Consider the following 11,041-nt stretch of genomic DNA (forward strand, 5'->3'; position numbering starts at 1 on the left):
AATCTCAAGAGGCATACACGCGTCACAAGCCGGCGAGAAAAAAGTTTGTTAGAAATCGTTACGAAGTAAACTATATAGATGAGTGTTGGCAGTGTGATTTAAACGATTTGAGAAGTGTGAAAAAGCATAACAATGGGTTCTGTTACATTTTAACCGTAATAGATATATTTTCCCGTTATTCGTGGGCTAGTCCTCTCAAGTCAAAAAGACCAGAGGAAATTATAGAAGCATTTAAGGTCATATTTCGCGAGCGCAAACCATTGAAAATTCAGAGCGATAAGGGAGGGGAATTCGTTAATAGCAAGTTTAAAAGTTTTCTCTCGAATGAAGGTGTAAAGTTTTACACTACAAATAATCCAGAAATTAAGGCTAGCCTCGTGGAACGCTTTAATCGAACTCTCAAGACAAAAATGTATAAATATTTTACAAAATACGCAACTCACAAATATATCGATGTGCTTCCAAAACTCATTAGATCTTATAACCATAGTACGCATTCTAGCATTGGGATCGCTCCCTCTCAAGTAAATGCTAAAAATGCATTTATCATTGCTAGTCCGAGAAAAAGCTTAAAGAAGACGGATGCGAAATTTAATGAAGGTGATTACGTGAGGATTAGTAAAGAGAGGATTCCATTCACCAAAGGATACACACCAAATTATACTAAGGAAATATTTCAAGTTACAAACATTGATCAATTGAAACAAATACCAACCTATAAACTGAAGGATTTGAACGGGGAGGATATAAAGGGTAGTTTCTATGCAGAAGAGTTAGTCAAAGTTAGTGTGTCTCCCGACACGGAGTACAAGATCGAGAAAATATTGAGACGTAGGGGTAGTGGTCCTAATTTGGAGTATTTTATCAAGTGGGACGGATACCCACCGTCTTTTAACTCGTGGATTTCCGCTTCTTCTGTCCGTAAAATATGAACGAATTTTATCTTACACTACCCAGCGATAGCTCGAGGGATTTTTTCCCAAGAAATACAATCGCTCATTATCGTACAAAGTTGAGTCATCGAATCTATTTAGAAAATAACGAGTGGTATGTCGGTCTTGCTGAAATTTCGATTCCTTCCATTGAGGTAAAAAAAGCTCCCGAAGACATACCTGCTGTTATCGATAACTTTACCCCAGCGTCTCCTGGAGCAGATGAGTTACCTCCTAAGGATAATAGGACCCGGACTGAAGAGGGATTAGTTCGAGGGGATAAAGATGTTATAAATGTGAAACTTCAAGATGGTTCATACTTTACAATTCCCATTGACTCTTACGACAGTATTGCGGCGGCATTTGCAAGACCATATATTACCTCCAGCGCACGAAAACAAACTTACATTTCAAATGAAGTAATGCGCTATATTGATAGACTGAGGGTAAGGATTAATCAGGTTGGAGTTGATTAACGCATATTACCACGGTCTGTACAAATTTCAGCGAACGGAGTAAAATACTCGTTATCTCCAGGAACTTACGATTCGTTTGCTAACTTATTCAATGAAACTATGTCAGGCTTTAGTGGAAAAAGTAAGGAAAAGATAAAAAATGACCTATTATTATTATCGGCTGTTCTCATTAGATTATCATTGAAAGATTCAACGTTGACAGAGGATGAGTTAGCTGAAGTCATCGATGGTGCCAGGGCAGAGGTTAACACTGAAGGTGACATAGGAAAAAGAGAAAAAAGAAGCATTGCAGCCTCCTCAACAAATGTTTACGTTTACACAGATATAATAAAACCTCAACTAGTCGGAGACACTGTGAGTCGTTGCATCCGCATCTTGAATTCAACAATTGGGGAATATCAAACGTTCAACCCTATTTACTATTACCCCGTCGAGAAAAACAATATCGAGAGTGTTGAAATTCTTTTGGTGGATAAACTCGGTGAACCAATATTTTTTCATAGTGGAGAGCAAAGCTCAATAGTGGTGCTACACTTTATAAAAAAGAACTGATTGACTTTAACACATCATTTTACGGAGAGATGGCGCCGGTGTCGGATCGATATTATGGTTATTATTCCAAACAGGTGGGAGGAGAGATAGGACCCTTGTATAGGGCTTCTTATAGGGTGCAAAAAGGGCGGGGTATCGGGAGTTTTCTCGCTGGTCTGTGGCGATTTGCAAAACCTTTGCTTTTTAGTGGGCTTAAGACTGTTGGTAAGGAGGCCGCGAGCGCTGGAGCAGCAGCTCTTGGAGACCTTGGTACAAAACCGGTTAAGGAGATACTGCGCAGTAGAATAAACGATGCGGGTCAGAACTTGAAACGCAAGGCTGAGGAAAAGATAAAAGGCATGTCTGGAGGAGGGTTGAAGATCGTGAAACGTCCTAGGTTAAATAAAATAAAACCAAGTTGCGTAAACAAAAACCGACAGTCAATCAGAAGTCGAAGAGGAAAGAAGGTCGTTGGAGGAGATATTTTTTCGCGATAATGGCAGAGCATATGCTATCTTCGTTGGATTTGTTCCAGCCCAATCCACCGGTGCAAACTAACATCTTAGCAAAAAGACTCGTGTCCTACAAACCCATATCTTCGCTAGATAATCGATCGGTTATAGAATTCCTGATCAAAGACTGGGGATGCGTACAAGGATTTGAATAGCATATATCTTAGACTTAGAGTGAAACTTTGTAAAAAAGACGGGACTGATTACAATGAATCCGCTACCAATCAACCGGGGGTAGTAAACAATATTCTGCACTCTCTCTTCGAGCAGTGTAACGTTTATTTCAATGGGACGTTGGTCACACCATCAGAGGATAATTACCATTACAGAAGCTACTTGGAAAATGTGTTAAACTATGGTACAGACGCAAGCAAAACACATTTACGAAATGTGGGGTGGGAGTTGGACTCGGGAGACGATATAAACATGACAGATGCATCAAATTCTGGTTATACAAGGCGCAAGGGCTGGTTTAAGAACAGTGCAGAGGTCGAGTTGTATGGTAAACTGCACGTAGATGTTTTCAACCAGATGCAGTTAATGATGGATCGAGTAGATATCGGTATAAGACTATTGCTATCAAATCATGCTTTCTATCTTATGGGAGGGAGTGACGATGGACTATTGAAAATTTTAGACGCCACTTTATACGTTCAACATTTCGATATTAACCCATCCATTTTAGTTGCACATAATAAAATCCTGGAAAACAACAACGCTAAATATCACTACAAACGCACGGAACTGAAAACTTTTACTGTTCCTTCTGGTGGACGAACTTTGAGCCTCGACAATGCGATCGTGGGACGAATACCGAATACAATTATAATTGCAATGGTTGATAATGAAGCATATGCGGGAAGTTTGAATAAGAATCCATTTGCTCTCTCTCACTATTCGCTCGAGAATTTTTCACTCATTGTGAACGGTGTGCAAATTCCATCCGAAGGATTACAATGTAATTTTTCAAGTAAAAAGTATTGGGCACGAGCATATGACACGATATTCTCAGGTAGTGGGATTAAGCATTACAATAGAGGTAATCAAATCACTTACGACATGTTTGGACACGGTTATTTTATGTTAGTCTTCGATCTAACACCCGATGATTCGGGTAATGAGGATTATATAAGTCTAGGTGATAGAGGGGTCGTGAGAATAGAGGCGAGATTTGAAAACGAATTATCGAGAACGGTTACTTGTTTACTTTTCTCAGAGTATGATGCAACATTAGAAATTGATAAAAACAGAAACATTATCACAAACTTTTAGTCATGGATGGGATTCAAATTAACAGGTTACTAAGACCACTCAGTATATTTCGCGGAGTTTACGCATCTGATAGGTTACCAAAATCGCCGCAAAATGGGGTTTACATAATAAATTTAGATCCATCTAAATTACCAGGTTCGCACTGGGTTGCAGTCTATTTACACAATCATTTGGCCGAGTATTTCGATTCGTACGGTTTACCTCCTTTTGTCTCAAATATAAAAAATTTTTTAAAGCCATTCTCAGTCACTCGCAACCGCGTTCAAATTCAAAGCTTTCGATCGGATATTTGCGGTGAATACTGCTGCCTCTATACCGCTAGTAAATCATTAGGTGAAACACTACACAATTTCCTCACACACTTTCATCACACCATCCCTCATCTCAACGACTGCCGAGCTCTGAAGCTGTTTCATCAGACCTTCAAGCGAGTGAGGCGGGCCAAATGTCATCCCAGAGCTCAGCGGTGCTGTTCCCGAATAAATATGATGAGCAGGAGGAGGAGTTGATTATTTGAGAAGAGTCTGTTGCAGAATGCAGATCGTGGTATCTGTGACTTATAGCCAAGGCGGGGTGACGGAGATTGCAGCCGTCGACGTTGATTCAAATCGTCTATTTTGGGGCAGTTTCAAGAAACATGGGAAGCTCACCGCTGGAGGAAAGAAGCTGCGTTTCCCAGACCCCCTACAACGAGATGAGACTTCCTTCAACGAGGGATTCATTTCTCACGCCGAACTTTCATCTACGCTGGAAGCTATGACTGAGGGTGCAACCGCTCTCTACGCATTCAGCGAAGCAGAGTGTGAGTTCCTGACCGATCTCACGGGACGTACTTTCATCTCTCTCGAAAAAGAGTTAAACTGTCCCCCTCCCGAAAAATGTTCCTTTCTTGCCTTTTCCTGCCTCAATCCTTGTCACAAATTGCGTAATAGTACCTGTGCATTGAGAGATGCACATTCATTAGCGCAATGGTTTCAGTACAACCGTCTAAAGGCGGAAGTCGATCCATGTTCTGATGAATGTTCCCCCACCCATCTTCCGTCATCAACCTCTAAATAAGGACAATAACGTCACCATACATCAGTCGTCATGCAGACGTCGGAGGCCTCGGATCTACATCGTCCACAGGTGAAGAGAAAGAGACCCGCTGAACATCCCATTCCTACTTCATTCCACAACTTGAAGAATTTAGTACTTCAAACTGTGTACTACTTGAACAGTGCAAAAACAAAGAGTGTGTGTATTGGATACGATCCTAGCAGTGACTTTGAATCAGTCGTGCAATTTAATCAAGTTGGAAAAAAAAGTGTAATTGCTTCACAAAACGAGTGGAAAAATATCTTGAACTGTGAAAAGGACGTGGATTTGTTCTTTTACAAAGGAGAAAAGCATTTTTTAACTTCCTGTTTGTCTTATGCAAATTACTTTGGGAAGACGCATTTGGTTATTAAAAAGACCTTTAATTTAAAGCAAGAAGAGTGGTTTGCATTGGTGAAACTCTTCAAGCTGATTGATTTATTTCTCCAGAGACTGTTGGATGGTCGTGACAAAGTGAGACATTTTCTCGCCACCAAACTAGCAAAGAATATCACGGATTGTGATTTTGAACGTCTTGAATTAGAGATGGCACACATAACGTATGGTTTGGCTGATGAATAGCCTGTGTGTGAATGAAAGGCTTTTTAACCTCTGGCACGAATGAGAGTTCTGTAAGTTAAAAGGTCTTGATGTAAGTTCAACCCCTGGCATTGGACGTAAAAACCTTGTAAGTTGGACATACATCGCGATGAGTGCCATTATCGAATTTCAAGGATTTACAGACAGCGATGGGAATTTCATTGTCAAGGAGTTGGCAATCATCGCTGTACAGAACAAATGCTGTAATACGTGGCTATTTAAATTACCACAGAGATTACTCTTTACAAAAGAGTCTTCTTGGCTGAGAAATAACTATCACGGCTTGACAGAATATTCTGGAGACGTAGATTATCATGATTTGGAGAACATACTGCGCAACTACACAAAGCATTACAAATTGCTATTCACCAAGGGTGCACAAAAAGCGTCTTTCATAACCAGTCTTCTTCCTGAGGGAATTCGTGTGGCTAATCTGGAAAATTTATGGATGTCCCTCGTTAAAAAAATTAACTACAAATGAGGGATGTTTAATTGAAATTCATATGGATGGTAATCTACAGTGTGCCAGAAAAAATTGTTTTAAGCTGGCTGATTGGTGTATAAGAAATAAAATTTGTTGAAATAAAAAAATGTTAACCTATACCCTGTGTTATTATTTAATAAAACAACATAAAATCTTTTAAGACATTTTTTATTCTCAATAAATATACATATCATATTCAATTTTGAGTACAAACTTTATCACTCTCAGACGGACACCTTTAGTAGCATCTGTGATACCATAATCCACTTTTGATTGTCTATGGTCTGTATAACACACAGGTTTTGGACCGTCAATGCAATCACTTTGAATCATTCCACCTCCTCCTTTTGCGTAGACTCGAGGCCGGATGCATTCGTACACATCACACCAGATGATTGGGTGCTGCTTTTCCGCGAGGCGTCGCTTCTCCGGATCGGTAATGTCATCCTGAGTAGTTACATTAAATCTCTCCACTACCCCATTCTCATTCTCGAAGCCAGAGAAAACCGCATTCCGTCCGACCACTTCAAATGTCTTTCTCTGGTGCCGGAATACACAGTAGTAAACTGCCTTAAAAGGTACCGAAAGCACAAAATCTTTGCCTCGATGAGGGATGTATACGATGTAAGTATCCGGATCTGGCTGCTTCTCCACCCGGAGATTGGTGTGCTCCAGGGAGGCTTCGGGATCTCTTTGCAGCTCAGCGACAGTTCTGGAGGCCATGGTAACGTTGAATGAGCTAATAATCATTCGGGAGTCATTTATATGCGGGAGTGGGAGGAGTCACGTTGCAACCGCACGTGTTGGGTGATGTAAAGTCGGGGGGATATTGCGTCTCCAGGAAATGCGAAGGGTGGGGGAGACACGTGCGCGGGACACCAACAGGGTGATGCAATGCCGACTGGTTATTGCAATTCACGTTTTTGAAATGACGTAATGTCGCTCGAATGTTGGTGGTGGGGAGGGGAGGGGCTTGTGCAGCGAGACGCCTCACCTCGCAGTTGCTACGCGGAAGTGACCTTGGATTGCGCTGATTCTCTTTTTTTCTCCCTACTCAATGGCTCCTATAGAACCAGGCGAGGAAAAACACAATAAAATTTGTAGGAGGTATTGCAGATGAAAATATGACTCAGAGCGCAAACAACACAGAACCAATCAATTGTGCAAAAAGTGCATCTCCTGCCATAATACTGTGAAAAAATTTTAAATGGCTATGATCCAGCCAAAACTAACGTACGCCTATCCCGGTTAATCCCTCCAACGTCCATTCGATATTCGAGCATATCTCTCTCACAGTTCCATCAAAATCTGTGTTGGTCGTGAATACTTCCGTGACCGTATCTAACTGATAGCCTACTCGTTTAGCCCCCCTGAAAATTTCCTCTCTCTCCTCTCGGCTTTCGGACTGCAATGTTTGAGCTGCATGAGGCAGTTTAAACACTTATTCACAGCTGCATGTTGTACAAATGTTTCCAGTAGTAATGGAGAAAGCCAAGCAGAGGGAAGAGGGAAGGATTCGTGGAAGATGCAGCTCACTAGGCGGGAAAGATATCCCTGAAGGGTCTGCATTTTTTCTCTCACAATCAGCCCGTGGCAAACATCGTCTTCCCTTCCTTGGATGCTCGGGAGACTGACGGAGAGTTAGGAAGAGGGGATGGCGGGAAGGAAAGGGGAGAAGCGAGGGACAGGTAATGACCTTGAAAGGTGACTCTCTCGCCTCTTGCTCGCCACTCCAGGGAAATCTATTAGCTCTTTGAGAATTAAAACTGACGATACGATTTCCGCCTACGCCGTGAGCCCTCTAGAACATACTTACTCTATGGTTATGTATTTATTTTTGCTGTTTCAGAAAAAAAAATTGAATTGGTGTCAGCCACAGCTGAAGATTCAAACAAACTTTCCGTTTCGTACCTTTATTTCAATTTTCCACACACACGGCAAAAATTCACTAAAAATCGAGTAGACATGAAATCTCATCAATTATCATAAAAGTCCACAGCAACCTAACTTGTTTCATACCGGGCAAGGGTATAGACTAACTGCCCACCAAGTCCATAGAATTATTAACACAGCGTTGTTATAATAAATAAGGCAGTCAAAAAATTATAAGCACTTAATAAAACTTAAGTATTGATGCATAATATGAGTACTTATTTAAAGGCCGTATTCAGAAACGGTGATTCAACTTGCAACGGCGCGCTCTGTTGACTGCTATATCCAGAAACCTCACTACTCCAAATTGGTGGGAGATATGTTGCCACATTCATTTTGGACTAGGTTGATAACGAAGACGAACGTAGCGACATTGAAATCAAGAGGAACTAAGGGAAATAATTGAATAACGAATGTCTCAACGTGAGATGTGCGAGGTCGTTCTTTTCAAAGATTCCATATTTATGATTCAAGTCATTGGGGTGATTCCAACAACTGAATCAGTCATTTCGATCCCTCAATCATTTTGATTGATGACCTGGAATTGATTGAATCAAGGAATGAGAAGATTGAAACAATTCAACCAATGAACACCGATGATAGACGGATAAAAACCTATTCATTGAAATGAATCGCGTGACTTTAATGAATTATGATCGAGATATTGAAGAAACTTATTTCAATAAACGCAATATGAAAACTATAGTCAACTGCTAATTTTAAATGAATCATCTCCTTTAATAAAGTGCTAATAGCGATTCCGTATTTGAAGATAAGGAGAAATATTTTTGCATTGATACATTCTTGGAGAGATTTACGAATTTGAGGGAAAGATGTTTCATGAAAACAATCATGCACGCATTTGTAAAAGCATGTCTGAAATAAAAGAAATCCGATTTCGCATTAAGCATGCTAAATCCAATTGATCTTCTCTCATTAAATTCTAATGTTGCTCTTGAATCACCCAACACCGACACTCATTGCTATACTAAAATTTTCGAGGGTGCAAATCGCAGATGTGCCAAGTGCAATTAGTTAATTTCAAGTAGAATGTTTTTCACACATTTCATCAGAAGTGACGATGAAAAATAAAATATGAAACAAAAGTTTTGAAATATTGTTCTTTTAGTTACCACATTTTTCCCACTGAATTGTGGAAACGCAATATGTTAACATTTTGTAAATCATATTAAGGGATGAATATCACTATTACTTCCGAAAATTCATCTTAAGTAGACTTAAGCAATCCGGAAAATACGAGAAAAAGAAGATAAAAGTCGTATGTACAGTCAGGGTAATTACGGCTTAATTATGTGTTTAAATTATCTATCGTATGCCAATTAATATTCATGAAATTACCTGCTACTACAGCACGGAGATAAAAAATACATTGCGTAATGGGCGAAAAAAGTGATTATATGAAAGTAAACGGATGAAAACATCAATTGGGTTCACAAAGCACAACAGAAATATTTTCACACCAAGAGTAGGAACTTAGAATCAATTACTCAATAAATAGGAAGTCTGGCCGATTAATGATTAATCCAAATACCGAAAAAAACGGAAGTCGGGCTGATTGATGACAGACCATGGAGCCGTAAGTCGGGCTGATTGATGAACGACTTTACTTTGCGCAACGAATAATGAGTCATTTGAATCACTGGGTGATTAAATAATTTTGAACGAATCGATCACGAACGACCCATCACTAGTGACTTTGTTTGTAAACAAAATGGAAACGAGTCGCAAGTAGAATTTCGGCGTAGGAGAAGATTTTGATTTTAAAATTAATTATTGATCGGAAGGTTGTATTGGAGTGAAAGAAAACCGATGCTGTGGGTCTTTCTTTAAAGGTTATGGCATGAAAGAAGGCGGAGGTCGAATTTAATCAACACGACGGCGTGATGAATGTAAGCACAGTGTAGGTAAGGAAGATTTGTAAAATTTCTGCAAAAACGTTTTTTTTATTCAAATCTGAATGGAATTATTGATAAAATTTCTCTTTTCCATGATCTTTTAGAAATCTTCATGATAGAAACGCCTTTTCGGACTTAAAAAACCGGAGGTATTATTTCCTTACGATAAAATTGTTTAATGCTCACATTGTTTATGTAAAATACTTCGTCCGTAATGAAATGATCTCAATTGATGTATCTCGACACGCAAAACCAAGCGTGTAATACGATGTTTTCCTAAAATATAATCTATTTTTACAAAGCAGGGAAGTTAATTTGTTCATGCCTATAGATGGGACACAGTTACCAGTAAATTTATGGCCACTTACATGAGATGGAAATTCCCTGCATTCATCATTTAAGCCTTAACCATGGCTGGCAATGTTTTCAAGAGGACGACTTTTATTGTCATTTAAGCAAATGATTGCTTTGTGATTGTGGCTGGCGAATAAAAAAACGACCCAATATTGATGTAATAATTGACAGGAAAGGGCGTACAGGAACAAGTAAAACAGACGAACACTCTTTCAGTTTAACACTCTTTTTATCAATCGTAAAATATCACCAACTTAATATTTTCATAGAAATTACATAGAGGCACTACATTAACTAACGTCAATAAGACAAATTAACATTGATTAATAACACATTGAACAGAGATATTACACAAAAAGTTATAATTAGGACAAGATGCCTCAAACTTTTGTCGAAAGTGTTGAAATACATGGCCTACATTTAAATGTAAATAATTTTCTATCAGTAAAATATTAGCAGTAAAAAACACAAAAATAAATTATTTAATCCTTGAAAATATGGTAGAGTAAATTTACTCAAACATTTATGAAATTAGGACGCAGACCCAACTGAACATTGTTATATTATTTTCAACATCATGAGACAATTTTTCCATTTAAAAAAGCAGTAATCGTAGTAATAAGAATTATTTACCTTGATGGCTTACGAAAGCCAATTAGATTACTAAGACCTAACACTGAGGGCTTACAAATAAAGAAAAGTTGGATCTACTGACAGTCTTTTTACATTCATTGCAAGAATGAGGCTTCTTTCCTGTGTTCCCGCATGTGTAAAAGAAGGTTTTTTTGGAAGAATTAGACTTTTCACATTCCTTGCATGTATAAGGTTTTACCTTTTTATGAGTACGAATATGAACGAAGAGGCTTCTTTTTTGAGATAGAGACTGCTTATTCACGGCAGGAATGAGGATTCTCCTTTGCATGAGTCCGAATGTGGACGACAAGGCTGTTCTTTT

The sequence above is a fragment of the Ischnura elegans genome (assembly GCF_921293095.1).
Source record: "Ischnura elegans chromosome 13 unlocalized genomic scaffold, ioIscEleg1.1 SUPER_13_unloc_1, whole genome shotgun sequence".
NCBI lineage: Eukaryota > Metazoa > Arthropoda > Insecta > Odonata > Coenagrionidae > Ischnura > Ischnura elegans.